The sequence below is a fragment of the Vipera berus genome (assembly GCF_964194415.1).
Source record: "Vipera berus genome assembly, chromosome: 1".
NCBI classification, from domain to species: domain Eukaryota; kingdom Metazoa; phylum Chordata; class Lepidosauria; order Squamata; family Viperidae; genus Vipera; species Vipera berus.
In genome coordinates this window covers 111,955,798-111,978,547 of record NC_138202.1, presented here as the reverse complement: position 1 = coordinate 111,978,547, position 22,750 = coordinate 111,955,798, and the positions used below count along the sequence as shown (strand labels likewise).

General features: G+C 46.8%; 2 protein-coding genes across 2 annotated transcripts in view; one reads left to right on the top strand and one right to left on the bottom strand.

Moving 5' to 3' along the window:
* Nucleotides 1-22,750, top strand: part of LOC308670079 (uncharacterized protein) — a 99,793-nt gene that overhangs the window by 36,631 nt on the left and 40,412 nt on the right. The window lies entirely within an intron of this gene.
* HRAS (HRas proto-oncogene, GTPase) overlaps nucleotides 8,950-22,750 on the bottom strand; it is a 143,155-nt gene continuing 129,354 nt past the window's right edge. Inside the window, exon 6 of the mRNA XM_081313002.1 lies at nucleotides 8,950-9,022. The gene's annotated coding sequence lies outside the window, so the exon portion shown is untranslated. The remainder of the gene's footprint in view (nucleotides 9,023-22,750) is intronic.

The window sequence follows — 22,750 nt, the reverse complement described above, 5'->3', positions numbered from 1 at the left end:
CAACGTAGTCTGTTGTCCAAAGCAACATTCTTTGATAGCCTTCAACATCAGGCTACTAGATAAATGCTGAGAGTCTCAATAATGCATTATTATTCTGTTGTCAAAGTTTTAGGTTTTTTATACAGCACATTTATTTTGTTGTTTGGAATTGTACTGTATTTAGATAATATGCTGTTGGACCTCCAAATGATGTCCATGCGTGCAAAAATGCATGGCTATATTTCCCTTGCCACTGTCACGACGTCCTCTGCCAGGAAACAAAAGCACTTCCAAAGGAACGGGCAACAAGGTTTATTCTTTCTCCAAAACAAACTGCGGTAAAGTCAGCGTTGAGGCTCCTAGCCTCACCGCTCTTTTAACATGTTACCACACCCTAACCCCACCCCTTCAAAGCAAACCGGCATCCGCCCGCCTCCCCATAAAAACCCCACCCATCACCGTGCATAGCCACCACCCACCGTGTGCGCTGCTGCAGCCTGTCAAGCCCCCTTCCAGGTAAGTATTGTCCTTCCGCTCCCTCGCGAGCCCCATGCCGTGCTGGCGTTGCGGTCGTTAAGCCCCCCCCATGTCCAGTAACAGAGCGAACAGAGCGTGGCAAAACAGGCACAGTCGCACCCCCCTCCACAGTAAGCTGGGGCGTGTCCAACTGCTGGGGCGTGCCCATCTGCTGGGGCGAGTCCAACTGTTCGCTGGGTGCAGCCTGTTGCCGCCCGGGCGCCATCCGCAGTCCAGGGTCCGGCTGCCGCAGTCCAGGGTCCGGCGCCGGGCCGGTGGGCGCTTGGCGTCGTCCCCGGTGACAAGGTGAACGCGCGCCCGCTGACCGTCCGGGGCCGGGCGCGCTAAACAGCTGTGCGCCGGGCAGCTGCTCGGCGGAATTGCGGCAGCGCGCTTCGCGTAGCCCGGACGAAGCCACGCCCTCCAGGTAAGCGTCCGAGGTCCGGGAAAGGTGCCGCCTGGGCGCGCCGGTCAGCCAAAGACTGGCCAGCTGTTCGGCGGAGCTGCGGCGGCTCGATGTGGCGGAGGATGAAGCCACGCCGTCCAGGGAAGGAGGGGGGTGCCGCTCGGGCGCGCCGATCAGCTGGGGACCGGCCAGCTGTTCGGCGGAGCTGCGGCGGCTCGATGTGGAGGAGGATGGAGCCACGCGGTCCAGGAGAGGAGGGGGGTGCCGCTCGGGCGCGCCGATCAGCTGGGGACCGGACAGCTGCTCGGCGCGGCTGCGGCTGCGGCGGCACAGCCAGTGTTGAGGCCCGAGCGGACGGGAGGCCGGCGGGGCTCGACAGTCGGCTCCCCCTACCATCTGTCCTCCTGCAAAAGAAGAGCGACAAGATAGACCCCCACGTATACAAGCCGCTGCGTCCCCGGTGCTACCCCCCGGTTTGGAGGGATGTGTGCGGTGAAACGCCGTGACCAAACGTTCTGCTTGAACATCCCCTTACCCATGACGCCTCGGCCAAGGGATACCCTTTCCACATTACGAGATACTGTACCTGGCCCCTCCGTACCCGGGAATCTAAAATTGCCTGTATTTCATACTGATCCCCGTCCACAGGCCCCGGAGCGTTCTCACCCGCCTTTTCTGTTGTTCCCCTAGCGGGCTTTAGTAGGCTGCTATGGAAGACAGGGTGGATTTTCCCTAGGAACTGTGGCAACCGTAAACGGACGGTCACGGGGTTGATCACTTGAATCACTTGGAAAGGGCCAAGGAACTTGGGGCCTAGCTTCTTGCTTGGTACCCGTAAGCGCAGATATTTGGTTGACAGATACACCCACTCCCCGACCTTGGGGGTGGCGAAGGGCTCCCTTTTCCTGTCTGCCTGCTCCTTCACCCGTGCCTGCGCTTTCACCATCGCCTCCCTAGCGGTTTTCCAGGCGGCCCCCATATGGTGCATCCATTCCTCAAGCCCGGTGGGTGTCGCCGATCCCTGTCCACACTCCGGAACAGGGACAAAATCATACCCCGCTACCACTCGGTATGGTGTCAAACCCGTGCTGCTATGCACGGCGTTATTGTGGGCGACTTCCGCGAACACCAGGAGGTCTGCCCAGTCTGTTTGCTGAAACGACACATAGCTCCTGAGTAACCTTTCCACCGTGGCGTTGGCCCTTTCAGCAGCCCCGTTAGTGCTTGGGTGGTAACCGGAGCTGAGGCCCTGGGTAGAGCCGATGTGTCGTAGAAACTCTCGCCAGAACTGTGCTGTAAACTGGACCCCGCGGTCCGAAATAATCCGTCGGGGAACCCCGTGCAGCCGATAGATGTGAGTCATGAACAGTCGTGCCAACCGTTTGGCGGACGGCAACCCCTTGCAGGGAACGAAGTGCGCCTGTCTGGAAAATAGGTCGATGACCGTCCAGATTACTGAATACCCTCTGCTGTCCGGCAGCCCGACAATGAAGTCCATGGCGATGTCTTGCCATGGTCGTACGGGGTCTGAAACCATCTGTAGCAAACCCAATGGCTTCCCGACGCGGGGTTTTGCTGTGGCGCATACGTGGCATCCCCGAACGTGGTGTTCCACGTCCGCCTTCATGCATGGCCACCAGAATTGACGGCGTGCTAAGTGTAACGTTTTCAGGAAGCCGAAGTGACCGGCCTGCCTGGCGTCGTGACAACGGCGCAAAATGGCGGGGCGTAGTGCCTGAGGCACATACAGCTTATCCCCGTGCCAGGCCAAGCCGTCACGCATAGTCAGAAGTCCAGGATGCTCCTTCAGCCAGGCGTCTGTAGCTAAGGCCTCATCCATGGCACGGGACAAATCGTCCCCCACGCTGCAGACTGCCTGGGACACGCTCGGGGATGCACTGGGCGGAATGAGTTCTTGTATAACCGCTTCTCGTTTGGTGTCGTATTGCGGCAGCCGTGAGAGTGCGTCAGCAAGGAAGTTCCGCCCCCCCGGTACGTACTTCAGGACGAAATTAAAGCGCCGGAAAAAGAGAGCCCATCTGACGTGCTTGGGCGCCAGTTTCCTCGGGGACTGCAGAACCTCCAGGTTCTTGTGGTCTGTCCAGACCTCGAAGGGATGGACAGCCCCCTCCAGAAGGTGTCGCCACGTCTCCAAGGCCGCGCGCACAGCGAACGCCTCCTTCTCCCAGATCGCCCATGAACGTTCCGCCGATGACAGTTTTTTGGAAGAATAGGCACAGGGTTGCAACACGCCCTTCGTGTTCCGTTGCAACAGCACAGCCCCTACCGCGACATCGCTGGCGTCAACTTGGACCACATACGGACGGTCGGGATCAGGATGTACCAACACCGGCTCCTTCGCAAACAGGGCCTTCAATGTCTCGAACGCCCGTTGACACGTGGTGGTCCATGCCAGCTTCAACCCTGGACGTGGTTTCACCCCGGAGTCCCGCGTCCGCAACAGGTCCGTCAGCGGCAGGGCTGTTGCTGCAAAACCTGGAATAAACTGGCGGTAAAAGTTCGCGAACCCCAGGAAACTCTGAAGCTGTCGCCGCGTCCGCGGCGCCTGCCATTGCAGGACGGCTTCCACCTTGCGAGGGTCCATTTCTATGCCGCTCGCCGACACGCGGTACCCCAGATAATCCAGCCTCGTCTTGTGGAACTCGCACTTGGTGAGCTTCACATAGAGGCGGGCAGCCAGCAGCTTTCGAAGCACCTGGCGCACGAGGGCAACGTGCTCCTCCATAGTCTTAGTGTATATCAGAATGTCATCCAGGTACACTAACACCCCGCGGTACAGGTGCTTGTGAAGCACCTGGTTTATCATCTGCATAAAAACGGCTGGGGCCCCCTGGAGTCCGAACGGCATGACACGGAACTGGAAACTGCCCAGCGGACAGTTAAACGCCGTTTTCCACTCATCCCCAGCCTTGATCCGCACCCGGTAATACGCCTCCCGTAGGTCTAGCTTCGTGAAGATGCGTCCCGTCGACAGGTGTGCCAGAAGATCTTTCATGAGTGGCAGCGGATACAGATGTTCAACGCAGACCGCGTTGACGCCTCGGAAGTCGACACACAAGCGAAGCGTGCCATCCTTCTTCTCCCGAAACAGTATTGGCGCTGCTATCTTGGATCGGGCAGGTTGGATAAACCCCCTCGCGAGGTTTTTGTCGACGTAACGACGTAGCTCTTGCATCTCGCGAGGCGTTAGCGCGTACATGCGCGGTTTCGGCAGTTTTACGCCCGGCTCCAGCTCGATAGCACAATCCGTCGTTCGGTGGGGAGGCAGGCTTCCGCCACCCCCTCTGCCCCTTGGACCCGCTCACCACCAGGCCGCTCTGCAGGGCCCACATATGCGTGTGGTGGTGGTTGTGGCCCTGTCCCCAACCGCAAGTGCCGGCAACCCTCCCCCCACCAGATTGTGGGACCCCACTTGTCGAGCCATGTCAGTCCCAGAATCACTGTCTCCGTCATTGATGGTACGACAAGGAAGCGCAAAGTCTCCCAGTGGGTCCCCATCTCTAATCGAATAGGACCCGTCACCCGAGTGACTGGAGCCCCCCCCAAAAGGGATCCGTCCACTTGCTGGAAACGAAGAGGAGTTGGCAGGCGGCGTACCTCCAATCCCAGCCGAGCAACCACCACTTGGCTGATAAGGCACCGGGTGCTGCCTGTGTCGATCAATGCTGGGCAAGCCTCCCTACGTCCCGTACGCGGGTTGATGAGTACGACCGGTACTGTGAAGGGCACCACTGGGTCACTCACCATAGGGTCCTCCTCCTCCTCCAGGCTCTCGTAGGGCTCTGGGTCGATGGCCTCGGGTGGTTCTGTGCCGATTGCTGCTGTGGTCATCAGGGATGCCAGCTGGTGAGCTGCTCTTGATCGCTCCAGCGACTTCCGTGCGGTAGGGCCTTTTCCGGTGGGAGTTGCTGCGGCGGCACGAGGTGCCGGCAGGGGGCAAGCGGCCACTCGGTGCCCCGGCTGATCGCACCGGAAACACCTTATAGCCGGTCTTGGAGGCGGCACAGGTGGGCTTGCCGTTGGGGCCACGGCCTTTCGGCCCTCCTCCTTCGGCCTTTCAGGGGTCCTACGGGTCCCGACCACCCCCTCCGCCTTACCCCTGCATTCGCGCAGCCGGACGTCCAGTTCCACGGTGACCCGGTACCACTCCAGCAGTCGCTCGGGCACTCCACGCACCACGCACGCCCTCCGCAGCGCGCCGTCCAGCCCCGACTGGAAGTGGTGAACCAGCAAGCGTTCCGGCCAAGAGCGGAGCTTACGAGCCACCCGGCGGAACTCAGCAACATACTCCGCTGCGGGCCTGCCTTGTTGTCGCAGCCCCACCACCTCCGCCTCGGCTCTGTGGGTACGGGCCACATCCTCGAACTGCGTCCGCAGTGACTCCAGGAACAACCCGACGTCAGCAAGCTCCCGGGCATGCTCGCCGTACAGGTCAGCCGCCCATGCCGCGGCCTCTCCCTGCAGGCTTGCTGTGATGGCCACCACCATGGCCCATTGGGAGGTATAGGCTGCACCGTACTGGTCCAGGTGGTGGATGGTGTGGCTTAGGAACATGGCAAGCCGGTCAGGATGGCCGTCGTACGTAACCGGCAGTGGTGGAGGGCCCCAGAACACTCCCGGGCCCCAGGGGTCCCCCTGGGCCCTGGGCCCCCTTGTACCTGGCGCTTGGTGCCGCCCGCTCCATGGCCGGGCGGAAGCCCCGGCCGTTGTTGCCCACCTGGTGGCCTCTGCCCGGTCTGACACCCCGGGGCGTTGTCGTTCGGCCTGAACAGCTCCCACCTCCGTCAGCCGTGATGGCGGGGCCCGAAACCTTGGGCCTGCCAGGCGGAAACTGGGCTGGCCCGCCTGGCCGGGTGTCAGCCGCTGTAGTGACCAGCGCCGCGACTCCTGAGCCGGTCCCGCAGGTGACCAAGGTGCAGTGTCTTGATAGCCAAACTCCCCAAAACGGTCCCGCAACACGTCCATCGTGTAGGCCCCTGGGGCCGTAGAGTAGCTCCACTCCTCGCCTTCCTCCTCCGTCAGCCGCCGTTCCCTCCAAGCCGGCACACCAGCCCGTGGACGGCCCTCACCACGGTCTTGGTCCCAACGCTCCAAGGGAGGGCTTTGCCACCCTCCCCCGCTTTGAGCCAGAGACCCTACCTCCCAGCTGTCACCAGCTTCAGCCGAGGCTATAACCCCCTTGGTCTTCGGCCGCACTGCTGGCCCCTCTGGCTCGCCAGGATCAGGGGGAGTTGCATCTGCAGCCCCAACAGCCCCTTCCTCCTCGGCTGCCAGATCAAGCCCCGATGGATCCTCTGCCATGCCCAAAGCGTGAGTAACAGCAGTAGGTATCCTAGAATAACGCTGACTTACTGTCACGACGTCCTCTGCCAGGAAACAAAAGCACTTCCAAAGGAACGGGCAACAAGGTTTATTCTTTCTCCAAAACAAACTGCGGTAAAGTCAGCGTTGAGGCTCCTAGCCTCACCGCTCTTTTAACATGTTACCACACCCTAACCCCACCCCTTCAAAGCAAACCGGCATCCGCCCGCCTCCCCATAAAAACCCCACCCATCACCGTGCATAGCCACCACCCACCGTGTGCGCTGCTGCAGCCTGTCAAGCCCCCTTCCAGGTAAGTATTGTCCTTCCGCTCCCTCGCGAGCCCCATGCCGTGCTGGCGTTGCGGTCGTTAAGCCCCCCCCATGTCCAGTAACAGAGCGAACAGAGCGTGGCAAAACAGGCACAGTCGCACCCCCCTCCACAGTAAGCTGGGGCGTGTCCAACTGCTGGGGCGTGCCCATCTGCTGGGGCGAGTCCAACTGTTCGCTGGGTGCAGCCTGTTGCCGCCCGGGCGCCATCCGCAGTCCAGGGTCCGGCTGCCGCAGTCCAGGGTCCGGCGCCGGGCCGGTGGGCGCTTGGCGTCGTCCCCGGTGACAAGGTGAACGCGCGCCCGCTGACCGTCCGGGGCCGGGCGCGCTAAACAGCTGTGCGCCGGGCAGCTGCTCGGCGGAATTGCGGCAGCGCGCTTCGCGTAGCCCGGACGAAGCCACGCCCTCCAGGTAAGCGTCCGAGGTCCGGGAAAGGTGCCGCCTGGGCGCGCCGGTCAGCCAAAGACTGGCCAGCTGTTCGGCGGAGCTGCGGCGGCTCGATGTGGCGGAGGATGAAGCCACGCCGTCCAGGGAAGGAGGGGGGTGCCGCTCGGGCGCGCCGATCAGCTGGGGACCGGCCAGCTGTTCGGCGGAGCTGCGGCGGCTCGATGTGGAGGAGGATGGAGCCACGCGGTCCAGGAGAGGAGGGGGGTGCCGCTCGGGCGCGCCGATCAGCTGGGGACCGGACAGCTGCTCGGCGCGGCTGCGGCTGCGGCGGCACAGCCAGTGTTGAGGCCCGAGCGGACGGGAGGCCGGCGGGGCTCGACAGCCATCATCCAGACTCAGTGCCCCCAACGACCTGAAATAATTTCAGTTCTTTTGTTTAAAACAGTTTTATACTCATTTATGTGATTTCTTTCCTATTTTTCTGCCCAGAGGGCACTGAATATTTATAAAGGTACTTCTAATCAATGTTGGAAATGTGGAAAATATGAAGGGTCATTTTACCATGCATGGTGGTCTTGCGAAAAAGCAAAATAATATTGGATACAAATACACATAATGATTCATAGAATTTTAAAGATTAATATTCAGATGAAACCAGAACTTTTTTACTGGGACTTATGGATAAGCAATTAGAAAAGACTTGTGGATTTGTATATGGCAACTGCAACAAATTATAAGCACAAAGATGGAAAAATACTGAAATACCCACAAAAGAGGATTCTGAAGATAATGGAATTTGCGGAAATGGCAAAATTGACATGTATGGTCAGGAATAAGACAACAAGTACTCTTAAAACTGGAAACTTCTTATGGACTTTTTGCAGAAAATGGAAAAAAAACTAGTGATTCTGGATTTTCTGTTAAAAAAGGGTTGAATATGGGAATTATGATGTAACTTAAAAGATAGAGAACAGAAAATAAGTTTGTTTGTAATTGCTATAAAGATCATAAGTTGTTTTTATATTTCTTTTCTTTTTCTGTTGTACTAATCACACTTTTGTTTCTTTTTCTTTTCTTTAATCTTGTATCATTTTGGCTTTATTTTATTTTATTTTTTTAAATCCCATTTATATCCCGCCCTTCTCCGAAGACTCAGGGCGGCTTATAAAAGTTATTTTAAAAATAAAAGAAAAATTGGAAGTTTGGGGAAAACAAAGCACTCTTCATAGAATGTGCACTTATGTTCTCCTGTGTTGAAGGCAACTGCATTGACTCACCATTCTTGCACTTGGTTATGAGCTGTGGTTCCATGAAATGTTTACAACAGAACCAGCCATGATCCAAATATCCTATTCTGATGTTAAGGATAAGCCTCCACCAGCAGGAAAATGTTCTCAGCAGAATTTGGGTATTTGTGTATCCTAAAACTGATTTTTCATGATATATCTCTGGAAGTTGACAAACATTTTTTCCTGCACAAAACATTGGAGACTGCTGATAATTTACATATGTTCTACGTCCACTTATGTTTCAGTGTACAGCAGAGATACCATATTAGGGGCTTTAATAGGTAAGATGTTGGAGCTGTGTCCAGCTTTAGCCAAGATTATTCTTCATTGTGAGCCTTTGGCTGTGACTTGCTTCATAGAAAAAAAATTGGAAGAAGGAGAAAAAGTTGGGTATAAATCTAACATACTAATCAAAATTGTGCCCCAATTCTAGGTCTATGTAAGTGAAGAAAAAATGTTATCTAGAAAGAAGCAAGCCTCTCCCTCTGGTTGGAAATCTTCCCAAATTATTTCTAAATTTTAGAGACCAAAAGAAAACCTCCAGTGTACCCATTTTTATAATTCTTTGTTTACATTGGTACAGTAATCAGCTGAGGGCTAAACTTACTTGATCAGCTTTTACTCTAAAAATACCATAAAAGGCTGCATGTCCTTAGATGTTAAGCCTGGGATTTTTTCCATCCACATTACTGCAGCATGATTCACTTGGCTGCAAGAATGGCTTCTCTGCTCCAGTGGTTGTTCCATTCACCATTATTACAAGAATTTTTATGCTGGTTAATATGAATGATGAGCTGAAAGAGAAATAGAGGTTTTTATAGTATCTTAAAACTACTTCCATTAAATCTGGTTTAAAATTACTTTCCACATATGTCCCATCTTGAATTAAAAATCTACACTCTTGGCAACAATTTGTAAGCAAGACGGAAATAATTTAGTATCAATTACTTAAAATAATAAAAAAGTTTTCCCCTTAGAATTTTTTTGATGCTATGTTCAGAATTTTATTTTTATGTTGCTTCAGAAAACATTATTTTACTGAGCAAAGCAATATCTCAAAAAGAAAATGCAACTATTTTCTATTTAGGTATTATTTACAAAACCTTTAAACTTCTTCATCTCTTGGTTGAATAGTAGCTACAGAAAAGTGCTTATTTGCCAGACCTCTTCTCATTCTGACATACTAACATGTAGTGTAGTTAACATGTAATACCAAAGTTGGTGGCTCTGAAGCTCTGGTTTCAATCCCCCTCTTCCTCATCAGTGGGGGATTGAAAAAGACATCAGTATCTCTGATCAGTTACATTTAAATTGGCCTTCAGTTTTCTCATTGGTTGAAGTGCTACACCTTCCAGATTCTTTTTTTAAAAATGGAGGAGGAATTGCTCTGTTCCAGAAGGATATAAATCAGATGATGGAAAATCACATATCTCCATTCTACCAGAGACATTTTGATCTGAAATTTATGTCGTCCTTGTGTATCTCTGTGATGCGCAGTGGCGTAGCGTGGGGGGTGCAGGGGGGGCCGGCCGCACCGGGCGCAACATCTGGGGGGGCGCGCTCCGATCCGAGCCGCCGGGTCGCCGCCCACTGTGGAGGGGGGGTGCAAATTACTTGCCTTGCCCCGGGTGCTGACAACCCACGCTACGCCACTGGTGATGCGGTGAGGTTTCTGACAACTAGGCAAGCAAAAATGCATAATTTCACAAGTGAATTGGTGGCGCCTTCTTCAGAAGAAACAAGTGACAATAACGATGTAGTATTTTCCCTAGAGCTGATGGGCGAATAGGTTCCCATTGAAGAGAACTTCTGCCTTCTGAGATTTCTCTGTTCTTTCTAGTAACTTCCTTAATGCTGCTTTTGGTATTTCCCGGGCATTATCTTGCATAATGGCCTGCCTAGATTTTTTGTACGTTTTACTTTTTGCTTCTTAAGTATAGACATATGGAGATAAAGAACTAAGATGGTAGTGGGGCACTAGCTGCCTGCTCATTTTCACAGTTCCCCATAAAGTAGCTTGAGAGAGAGCTGGTTAGCTCAGCAAGGTACTGGCTGGCTTACATGAGAAAGTTAAGGAAGGCAAACCTGGTTAGAAGTCCCCAGGTCGGGGAATACCTAATTTGTGGGCAGCATATTTAGATTCTAAACTAATATTGTAAATAGTGGATCAGATTAACTCTCTGTTCAAAATTAGCATAATGAATGAAGAAACGATTACAGAGTCCATTCATGCAGTCACAACATGCATCTTTCAACGCTTGTTTCTGATCTATATCTTTATACTGCTTTTAAGTGCAAGTATCTCTTTTTACTATTTTGTGGTTGCTTTACAGGAAATACTTGTGCTTCAAACCAAAAACCTAGCAAAACTTAATTCTTTCTATTATAAAGTGCCTATATATTTTTGTAGTACTGTTGCCATTATAGAAATTAAAAAATTATTCTGGAATAATAAAGTTGCTTTAAAAGCTTGAGCTGATGCTTTTGCCTTTAAGTCAGTTTCTGATTTCCAGTGACTGCCTGGACTAGTCCCTGCAGTTTTTTGGGTAAGATTTTTTGCAAGTAGTTTGACATTGCTTCCTTCCTAAGGCTGAGAAGGTCACCCAGCTGAGTTTGTATCTGTGGGACTAGAACACATGGCTTCTTGGTTTCTAGTCTGATGCCTTAACTGCTACACCAAACTGACTCTTCATACATTATAACAGGTGTGTCAAACTGCCGGTCCGCGGGCCGGGCGCATCACCGGGAAACCACGCCCACCCCATTGCCGGCAATGGCGAAAAAGCTCCCATACGTTGCGTGACGTCACGTGATGTTGCGAGTTTGACCTGTCTGCATTATAAGATTCATTGTGCTATTCCAATGACTTAGGAAAAGTTTATTATTTATGTTAAAGATGGTCAAGCCATTGCTTAGCTGAGTGACTTGGAAAAAATTCATTGCTGCTAAATTGGCAACCCATTTTGAGGCTTTGGAATGCTGTTTGGATATTTTTTTATTTTTATTTTATTTTAATCCCATTTATATCCCACCCTTCTCCAAAGACTCAGGGCGGCTTACAATCTAAAGCACAATGTGCTTAGCAATAGCCTTCATTCTATGTATATGCCTGCTTATTAGGGCTTTCGCCCCCCCCAAGCGGCATTATTACAAAGTCAGCTTATTGCCCCCAACAATCTGGGTCCTCATTGGATATGGCTTGCTTCAGAGCTGGCTTATTTTTGTGTTACAAGCATTCAATCAATAGTTAGGATTCCAAGAACTATTTAATTTTTTAAGCACATGGAGCCTTTAAAACTTACTGCACTGCTTGTGCTAAAGACCTTTGCACCTTAAGCATCTTACAGCCTGCACCACTGTGCAACTTATGGCAGAAAAAAACAGTAGGTCAGTTTCCTGGGGTTTGCAATATTGTGACTGAAATTAGCTTGAAGAAGTACTGCTGCTTTTGGATTCTGCAGGGTCAGAAATGGAGGAGTTTGAAAGTTGCTAACTTACAATTTTGCCATTCAGTAGGAAAGAAAAGTTGCAAACTTTGTTTGCACGATCAAGCTCTTTTCCATGAGCCCGAATAATTTTTAGAGCTTAATATGAACTTCACAGTGTGCATTTTTAACTCAGACATTTCTAAAAATACTTTGTTTCTAATAAGTGAGTCCTGTTCTTATATTTGTAGTTCAGAGGAAATAATTATATGTGAAATGGGAAAAGTATACTGTGACATACAGCATGGCAGTCAAAGGGTGGGAGTTGATAGTTGATAGGACATAGGACAAGTGAGGGGAAGCTACGGCAGCCCAAATCTCTGTAGTGATAGGAAATTTAGAGATGGCTTCACAAATAGCATTTTGATTACCATGCGTTCTGCACTTGTGGTTCATATATTTGGACTACAGTACATGCACGGAGGCCTAATTTTTAAAAACCTGTTTTCTGTTCTGAATTAACAAAGTTCTTAACTTTTTCATATTTCATGAGAGGAACATATTACAACAGATAAATATCTCAAATTAGCAAATATTCTTGCAATATCTTAAAAGAAATGTTTTTGGAGAAAAGTCCCACTGCATCAGATGCTTGGAGGACCATATAGGTCTTCAAGTATATAGAGGATTATGAGCACCAAAATTAGATGGAAAAGAGGTTCAGAAGGTAGTGAATGAGAGAATCTAAAGTTGATAGTGGTAAGACGGTCAGATGGCGAAACCTGGTTTCAGAGCCCTGCTCCAGTGTGAGCTTCATTGTGTGACCTTAAGCCAGACTGCAGCTTAACGTACTTCCATAGGATTGATGCGGAAATTGAATTAATTGATGGTAAATAGCAATAGAGCAGACATGTCAAACACAAGGCCCGGGGGCCAGATCCGGCCCGCGAAGTGGTTTCATGTGGCCCGCGAAGCCATCCTGGAAACAGTGAGGGAACGGCCCCCACTGCCTTGGCCCTGGCCCAGAGACCCTCCTTCTGCCAGAGACCCTCAGATCTGTCCCACTCCTGCCCAGGCCCCCATAGGCATCCTTGATGCGAACGATGTAGAGCTGGCCACGCCCACCCAGCAGGCCATACGCACTCTAGCCACACCCACCCAGTAGGCCACGCCCAGCCTGGCCACACCCACCCAGCCCCCTGAGGGCAACCGCAATGCTGATGTGGCCCTCAATGAAATTGAGTTTGACCCCCTGCAATAGAGCAATTGTCTGCTAAGGTGCTGTCCCACTACTCTGTTTCTTCCTGGTATTAAGAATTGAAATTCCTTATGGCTCCATGGGACTACAAAATGGAAGCTGCAGATGGAAGAGAAAGAAACAGAGAAAGAGAAGGAGTGAAGGCAGTTCTGTGGATTCCTGTAGCATCAAATACCATCTCCTAGGAAAAGGAAAACACCCTGTAATTACAGGCTCCTCATTTAGTCCCAATTAGCCAAATAGAACATCTGGGGCAGCAACTGTACCAGAGTATATTACTGATTTCACTTTTATGCTACAGATGTAAAGATTATTTTTTTTAAAAAAGATCGTATTCTGATAGTACTTTCACAGAGGCTTTTTGTACCCTTTCAAAACAAGCTCCAAATTTCAGTGTTTTCATCACATCATCAATGTTTCAGAGCAATCTTTCTTTTTTCCTTCACCGTTTTTTTTCCCTTTTGCAACCCTATAAACTGTAGTTTTCTTGCAGATGGATGTGTGTGTTGTTTTTCCATTGGAGAGAAGTCTTGCTTCACTCCATCTGGCTGTAGGGTCTTCAAAACAGCTCTGCAGCTGGAATGGATTTTTTCATGGTAATGGTTCACATTTTGTTATTGTTATCTTTGCTTTTTTAACAAAGCAATATGAGTAAAAAGGGGGAAACATAGTTCACTTTATTTTACTTTGGTGAAAGTGAGGTTGAGTGGATTTTGTTGTTCTGGTACGCATCATGATCCTGATTAGAGTAGTGTTTTTGTACTATTGGCCAGTCAGTGGTTACACCGACTGGCCCAAGGCTTTTCAACCAGTGGTACGGGTGCCACCTGTGGTACATTGGCACCTGGCAGGTGGTATGTGACCATCCTAGAAAAGTGGTAGCGGGAGAGGGGAATGACAGCACCACACAAGCCTGAGTGAGGGATGACTGGAGCTGCAGGGCTGTCAGGACTCAGCGGAAGCGCCAGGATCAGCGCTTCTTTGGGGCTGTCAGGGCTCAGTGGAAGTGCCAGGATCAGCGCCAGGCTCCAGCTGGAGCTCAGCGCTGATCCTGGCGCTTCCGCTGAGCCCAGAAGAAGCGCCGATCGGCTGGAATGTTGCAGCATCTCCAGGGTCTTGTGATTTACATTCAGATGCTTGGCAACTGATTCATATTTATGACAGTCACAGTGTCCCAGGGTCATGTGAAGTGACCAAAACCTGCTGCAACCACCCAGCAGACGGGGGGGGGGAATAAAAACCAAACACCCACCCCACCCCACCCCCGCTGCCAATCCTCAACAGAAATACTCACAACAATGAAAACCTCCGACTTCCGGTGGCTCCGCGGCGACGGAGACAGCCTTCCCGGGCTGCCCGCGGCTCAGCTGTTGTTTTTTCGCCCGAAACAGCGCCGATCAGCTGTTCGGGCGAATTTGAAGCCCCCTCCTCGGGAGAAGAGGAGGGGGCGAGCTCCCAGGTAGGGGTAGAGTTCTCCAGGGCCGCCTGAGCTTATGGCTTGGGCGGCTGAAGGATTGAACTCCCCCGTAGCCTGGGCTGCTCCCAGCTGGCCGGCGCCTCTGCTCCTGATTCTTGGAGCAGAGCCAGGCGTCTGCGACCACCCCTGCCTGAAGGAATGACTATGGATTAAAGGAGCAGGCAGAGCGATACAAGAGGAAAAGGTGATATTTTACTCTCCAGCTTGATGGCCTTTTTTGGATTATAAATCTGAAGTGAAAGTGCGTCGCATTTGGTAAAAGATGGCGGCTAAACCACCCCCTAAAACTCTTCGGAGTGCTGGAACTTCTCCTGTGCAACAATCATTACTGCAGGCGCTGCATCCTCCTGATGTATTGACATCAAAGGACTTACAAGATGCTCTTGAAAAACACGCCCAGGTAATTTTGGAATCAATTAATGCTAGATTTGTACAGATGGAGGAGAAATTGGAGAAATTGGAGGAGAGAATGGAGGAGAGGATGGAACAGAAGTTCAGAGTGATGAAGGCAGACATCTTGTCTTCAGTGTGTAAAGTGGCTCGCTGTGTGGAAGAATTGGAGGAAAAGCTAGAAGATCTGACTCAAAAGAATGCTATATTAGAAGCAAAAGTATTGGAGAATGAAGATAAAGTGGAAAAAGAACTGAGTCTTGCTCAATATTACCAGATGCAGTTTGCCATTAGGGTTAGAGGCTTAAAGGAGAATACTAAGGAAGATCTAAAGCAGCTGGTTTCTGAGGCTTTTGAAGAAGTGTTGAAACAGCCAGCATCTGAAATAAAAGGAGGCATGGATAAAGTGTTTCGTGTGAATTCATGGATTGCTAGACAGAGAAAGTTGCCTAGAGATGTGGTGGTATATTTTGCAAAAAGGGAAACTAGAGATGAAGTTATACGAGCTGCTTATGATACTAAAGTTGTGATTGCTAATCAAGAAGTTTTGGTCTTAAAAGAAATTCCTCCAAAGATTTTAAGGAGAAGGAAGGATTTTACATTCCTTGTGCAAGAGCTCAAGCAACGAGATATAAGGTTTAGATGGGAGATCCCAGCTGGGTTGATGGTGACGCACGAAGGTAAAAGGTACCGTCTGGTTACTGTGATGCAAGCGCGTGATTTCTATAATAATGTTTTAAATGCAACGCCATTAACATCTCTGGAAGCTGAAAAGGGATCTGGAGAAGGAGTGCATCAAGAGGTCGAAGGTGGTCAGATAGAAGACAACGGTGTTGGAAGAGATCAAGATACAACTTCGTTGGATGATTCAATAGAACAGAGGGTGACGCGTGCTGCTGCAAAACGAGCTAAGAAGAGAAAATAGCAGGATTTGCAGAAGTCTATGGAATTTCTACGACGTATTCATAGTCAAGTATGGGAGGTGGGAAAAGATTTGGGTGTAGACGCAATATAGTTTTTACATGTGGTGGTTTTGTGGAAAGGGTGAGGTTTTTTTGGATTAAAGTTTGGTGGAATATATAGAAGATTTCCAAATGGAGGTTAAAGTTTTGTTCGCAATTTTTTTATTGTTTGGAATAATTATAGATGTGCTGGAAGAGGAACGGCCGATTACAGAAGACTGGATTTTAAAGTTTTCTGATTTGGTTGAGGTGGCGAAGATCTTGGTTAATTTGAAAGATTATTTGTAAGAACGTTATATCATGTAATGGACAAAAAGGGATGGAGTCTATTTAGGACAAGTATAGGTTGAGAAGTATTATATAGTATTTGAATAATTCTTTTTTCCCTTTTTTTTCTGCTCTTTTTTTTTCTCTTTCTATTTTGGGGTTCTTTTTCCTGTTTTTAATGTATATTTAATATTATTAAGGTTTGTCTTATTCTATATAAGCTAGAAAGTGTTTTTTTTTATTTTAGTTTTTTATATATATTTAATATTGCCAAGGTTTGGTTTATCCTATATAAGCTAGAGAGTGATGGATTTTAGAATTTATAGTTGTTAGTACATGGTTGCTTATGTTTGCCTTTCTTTTCTTTTTTTTCTTTCTCTTTTTATATATATACCTTGTATTCAGCTCTGGGAAGTCGGGGGGGGGGAGGGGGGGAGGGGGGGAGGTAGGGGGGGAGGAGGGAGGGAGGGGGGGAGGTAGGGGGGGAGGAGGGAGGGGGAAGGGGGGTTTTTTAAAGGAAAATTGTATTTTAAAACTTTTCAATAAAAAAAAAACAATGAAAACCTCCGATAGGAGGAAGAGCGCCACCGGGCAGGCAGGTATCTTGCTCGGCTGTGGCTTGGGGGGCACTTTTTTCAGTGCCATTATAACTTCAAACAGTCACTAAGCCAACTGTTGTAAGTCGAGGACTATCTGTACTTCATCACTTTTTTCCTTTTTTTTTTTTGGGTCATCAAATTTCTGACACCTTGCTTAGGCGACTGGTGGTACTCGGATGTTGCCATATCCTAAAAGTGATACAATGGGTGAAAAGGTTGAAAAGCCCTGAACTGGCCAACAGTACAAAAACACTTCTGTTAAAAAGTGGTTACACTGACTAGCTGATAATGCTCCTTGTATGTTCGGTTGGACTGATTGGCTGATGGTGTTTGTTGAATGCTCTTAGCATCTTAATGTCTACAGAAGTTATTAAGATAAAAACAATTGTGATGGAGAAGCTTTTGTAGTGTGTTGAAACCTCTCTTAGATTTAACTCTACATTGACTTTAAAAACGCATTTATGGAAATGAATTAATGATTGTTCCCTATATGAATATCTAAGCTATATTGTGGATCTTGCATTGGGAGTTGGAAATCTAAGCTGATGAACCATTTGGTCAGTTTCTCCTTAAGAAGAAATGCAAAAAAAAAAAGTTTTCTCAAAAACTTCAAGGAAGCTGAGCTCACAGACCCTAGGACCCTCTCCACTTCCTCAGATCCAACAGGATCAAACCTTTCCCAAATAATAAGGCAAATTCTACAGAATTGTATTAAAGCTAGGGACCAGCTTGGAATGAGTCTGAGCAGTTTTGTCCATCAGATGCTCTGCAAATTCCCAGGAGGATCATGTCACCCTAAACAAGGCCCACAGGATATTTGTCCGTTGACACAGTAAGTTAGCTGGCTCCCAGAGTGGAGGAAGATGGTTCTAGATCTGTCTTGAGGTATATAGCAGTTGGCAAAGTCAGCAAGCCTTATTACTGTTATTAATTTAGAAACAGAAGTTCTTTAAAGTTGGCAGCAGTTAGAATTATCCAAGTTAGAAATACTAATTAATGTCATTGAGTTACAGATATAAGCTAGGTGATTGTTCTGGAAATATTTCAATAAATTCTAAATATTTCAATAAATTCTAAATATTTCAATAAATTCTAAAGTAGTTCCGGAGGAAAGCAAAGAGAAAAGCAATTGACTTTACTTTCCCTAGTCCTCCGAAGTAGAGAGTTAGCTCTCTTCAACTGAAAAATGTATCTTGATGATTAATTTAAGAGTAACATCTTGGGTGCAGCTGGGATGGGCATTCAGATAGTTTTAGTACATTACAAACAATTGCCTTCTAGTTTGAAAGGGGCTAATTTTATTTGATTAGTAAAACAGAGCAGGGTGGGAGTGACATCTAGCTTAAACTGTGATCAGGAATGTTTCTTGGTTTCCAGACTGTAAGTTGCATATTTTCCCCATGTTTCATAATTGGAATTTCTTTTTATGAAGATTGTATTTTTTGTGTACTTAATTGTAAAGGAAAAGGTGGGAGGATGGTTGATTAAATCCAACTTCCAGTCCCAATATTTTGGCCAAACTGTTATTCCCCCGGCTTTATATAATAACGGTCAAGAAGCTGGGATCCTTCTGACCCTTTTAATCTGAGCTGTTTTCTCCAAGTATGTACTACATTGAGCCCCTGAGAAAATTGAATATGTCATAAATGTTCATAAGCATACTGTAAAACAATAAGTTTTACTTGATTTTATAACCTTACTGCATCAGCTTTGACATTGCATATATATCAATATAGTGCTTTCCATCCATGTTTCTGGTAAGATTATTTAAGATGAGTGAAAAAAGTAAGCACTATGGATTTCTTGGAATAGTGTGGAATAGCCCAAGTTGGTTATACAGTCTTACTTTACTTATACTCTAGGTTTCAGGTTTTTTACAGATGTTTTATTCTGCAGCTCAGTTCCTGATTGCATGGGTTCAGAAATGGGGATTGCCTTATATTTGTAGTCTGTATACAATTTGAATTCAAGAGTATTGATTGGCGAATGGAGGAATACAGATGCTTCCTGGGAAGTATCAATTAATTGATCATTGGGAATGGTGCTGTCTCTATTTTGATTGATCTGTCTCATCTGCTGGCTATGTGTGACCCGGATCGGTTGCCTGTCTGAGTGGTATATTGTATCTACCTCTATTGTTCTATTCTTCCATATCACACTCTGTCCTAATCAAAATGAGGTGAAGACATTAATAAAACCTAGTTTGTATTCTGATAATAATATGAAGAGAAAGAGAGGTAGTAATCCACTGTTTCAACACAGAAGAACTACTTTAAAATAACATTTTATTCAGCTTACCTTCGTCCCTGGCCAATTAGGCATGAGCTGAATAAAATAGCATCTTACTCTGTTAGCGACTTTTCCTGTGATCCTTGATATAGGTTCAACCTTGTTAACTCTCAGGAGTCTTTTTTCTGCTATGCATTCAAAATGGTCTGTGATTCCCTCTCCCTCTCTCTCCCTCTCTCTCTCCCTCTCTCTCTCTCTCTCTCTCTCTCTCTCTCTCTCTCTCTCTCTCTCTCTCTCTCTCTCTCTCTCTCTCTCTCTTTCTGTGTGTGTGTGTGTGTGTGTGTGTGTACGTATATACATTTTGAGAGTGGGCATCAGCATTTCATTTTTTTTAATGTGTGTGTTGTTATCAAACGAAGTGAAAATGTTGAAACCTGTGAAGTATTTTAGGGCTACTATGCTTTCATACTTTCTTTTAAGCAAATAAGGAGAATATCATCAGTTGAACTGCACTGTAGTTTGAATTGCATTGATTGTGTGGTAAGATTTCCCCCTACCCTCAGGAAATTGGATTTAATTACCAGAGTAACCTATCACTTTAGATCCAGTGATACACTTTTCTTCTCACTCTTAGGTATCAGGATTCAAATGGAACATTGGTCTCTTCTACAAAGCTATTTTTTTAGACTATTTATCCACCTTTATTATTTTTTATAAATAACTCAAGATGGCAAAATACCTAATACTACTTCTTCCTTCCATTTTCTCCAACAACAATACAATGAGGTGTGGGTTAGGCTAAGAAAGAAAATGACTGGCTCAAGGTCACCCTCCATGCCCTAAGGCAGGACTAGAGCTCACAGTCTCCTGGTTTCTAGGCCAGCACCTTAATATACTACACTAGGAATGGAAGGCTTCAATATTCAGTCCAGGTAAATTGTGCTGATAGTTTCTGAACTGCTGGAATAATATGGCAAAAATTAAAAAAAATATTAGCATAACTGTATGAAATATTTATATTCAGTATTTTTTGGCAACATAAAATTTTGAACGAGAGCAACATGCTCATTTCACTTATTTATTAGATTTAATACAGCTACCCTCTCCAGCTGACGCTGGGTGGCTTACAGAATATAAAAATAAATTAAAACAATTACAAAATAAGACAGATCAGACTAAATAACTATTAAAATAAGCGCAGTAGCACACACACCTCCTACTCCAGCACAATCATGGCTATCCAGAGTCAGTTTGGTGTAGTGGATAAGGGAGTAGGCTAGAAAGTGGGAGACTATGAGTTCCACCTTAGGTATAAAGTCAGGTGGATGGCTTGGGCCAGTCGGTGCTTGGAAGCAGGCAATGGCAAGCCACTTCCACAAAACCTTGACAAGAAAATGTCAGGGACTCGTGCAGTTGCCAAGAATCAACATTGACTTGAAGGCACACAAAGAAGGCACACTGGTTTCCTACAGGAATCCAGTGACCCAGATTTCTTTTTATATTTCACTTTTCTTTTAGGGCAACTGGGGCTAACTTGAGGCCCAAGGACAGTTGCAGCCCATGAATCTCTTCTGTGGTCTCCAAAGCCACATCTGACCATAATAGCTAGAAGAGGCAATCCTAGCTATTTGGAGAAAAGAAAAGCTCAGAAACTTGTATAATTTTTAAAACAATCCAAAACAGTTTAGAAAACAAATACGTTCAGCACACCACCATATTTTCTCCAAGAAAATATTGGGCCTTAACTCACAGATATCAGATATCAAAAGTTTAGAAAGTTGTTTAGAATGCTCAAACTCTAGACATCATCTGTGGCAGGGCTCCCCATCCTCCGGTCCGTGGACCAGTACCGGGTCGCGGTATGCCAGCGACCGGTCCTCACAAACAAGGAAAGGCCCATCTGTGGGATGCAGGCAGCACACAAAACCACGCCCCCTCCGGTCCGCGGGAAAAACTCTCTCCACAGAACTGGTCCCTGGTGCCCAAAACTTTGGGGACCTCTGATCTATGGAAGCCACCCCACTTCAACAGTTCTGTGTTGGAAGAAAGTGAAGGGGCTAAAGACATCCAGTGAGCAGTACAATCTCAGGGACTTGACTCTTGGTTTCTTGGTCCAAATTAAACACCTTAATCCCGCTATAGTACATTGGATAGCGTCCACAGGGATTTGTCTCAGAGTTTGAATGGAAGCTGGCTATGTTCTTTATTTAATCTTGGAAGCTAAATCAGTTATGCTTTTATATTATATACTGTACGTGATTGGGCTTGTTGAAAAGAAGGTTGTATTTTGGTTCAGGCAAATAAATGCTTAGTCCAACTGAGGAGGAATTTTCTCCTTGTAGTCATAACATGCTACTGCATATTGTAGGAAGCAATGGTAAACTACTAATGAAAAAGCTTGCCAAGAAAACTGCAGGACTTGTCCAGGCAGCCCCTGAAAATTGGACATGATTGAATGGAAGAAATAATTAATTAATACATATAACAGCAGTTTAGAAATGACTCAATGTTAAGTAAGGAACAAAATATCTTACACTTCGGGCATTCAGGCCATTTAAGTAGAACCAAATAAAATCAACAATAAATTGTATTACTGCACATTAGCAAAGGGTAATCAAAATGTATTAATATTAATTGGGGAAATCTCATACTGGCTTTATATTTAATTGAGTTAGAATTTTAAGAGAGAAGTATAAAAATTGTGGGTTTCAAAAATTTCTTTAATTTTCTACTTTTTACAGTATGGCTTGTGTAGATTAGTACAAATTTTGAGTTGTTTTTATCTAAGTCAAGAAAAGAAAAAAAATGACTTGCGCTTCCATTATCTGGCAGATGAATTCCAAGTTAAAACAAAACAAATGTTGTTTATCTTAATTATGCCCTGTAAAATCTAAAAATAGCAGATGTTGCAGTACTCTTGTAGAAGTTTTGGAAAATTAAGTCAACACTGAGAAGTGTAGCGGTTTTTTAAGGTAGCCTATCTCTCTAGTAGCTTTTCAACTTCTCATATCTCTATTTTAAACTGCGTACATTTTTTGTGAAGCTACTGAACAAGGAGCAAATGGAATACTGTATGCACTCTTCATATCCTTGGACAGCTCACTACTAAAATATCCTCCAGTTTATCTGTCAACTTATTTGGCTGATAACAGCATTTCCAAAAGTATTTTGCAACCTTTTACTCATGGAAGAGGTAGTCACCAATAAGAGACTATATTTTTTTGAACCAGCATACTTCCTCGAGTAAATCATTTTCCATCTTATCCATGTTAAGTTTCATTTTTTTCTTTGACAAACTGTTTCTTAGAGGTCAGTCATGCAGAAGTTGTAGAGATATCCAATCTTGAATTCCTCTGAAAGAGAGGTGTACGTGAATGTCATCAGCGTATTCATAGCAACTACTATAGCTTTAAATAGGCAAATGATAATTTTCCCTGACTTCAATAATATAATAGATCTTTTAGAACCTTGCAGGATCCCACAATATAATTCCTAACAATCAAATAGAAGTCTTTCAAGTAGAGTAGCACCTTCTGGTAGCACCCAGGATGTCGGAGCAGAGCTGTCAATGTAGCTCCCTCAAGCACGTCAACACTATCCAGTAGTTGTTAAAATCAGCCAGATCCAATGATAGTATAAAATAAGCCTCTGACAGGGGTTCAACTTATAAGTAATGGAACAAACAGATGTAGGAATATATCCTCAGAAGATATATCTCAGAACTGACTCATGTGAATATTATTAAATGGCCCAATGCGTAACCTAATCAATTTAATTGAATAATTTAATAAATTCAAAGCAGCTCGAATCTCTTCTCTATCACAATAGCCTGGAAAAAGAAAGAGCATCCATGCTGTTGTTGCTCCCTAAACGAACAACTGAAAGAATAAACTCCTTGGTGTTCTTTTTGTGGTA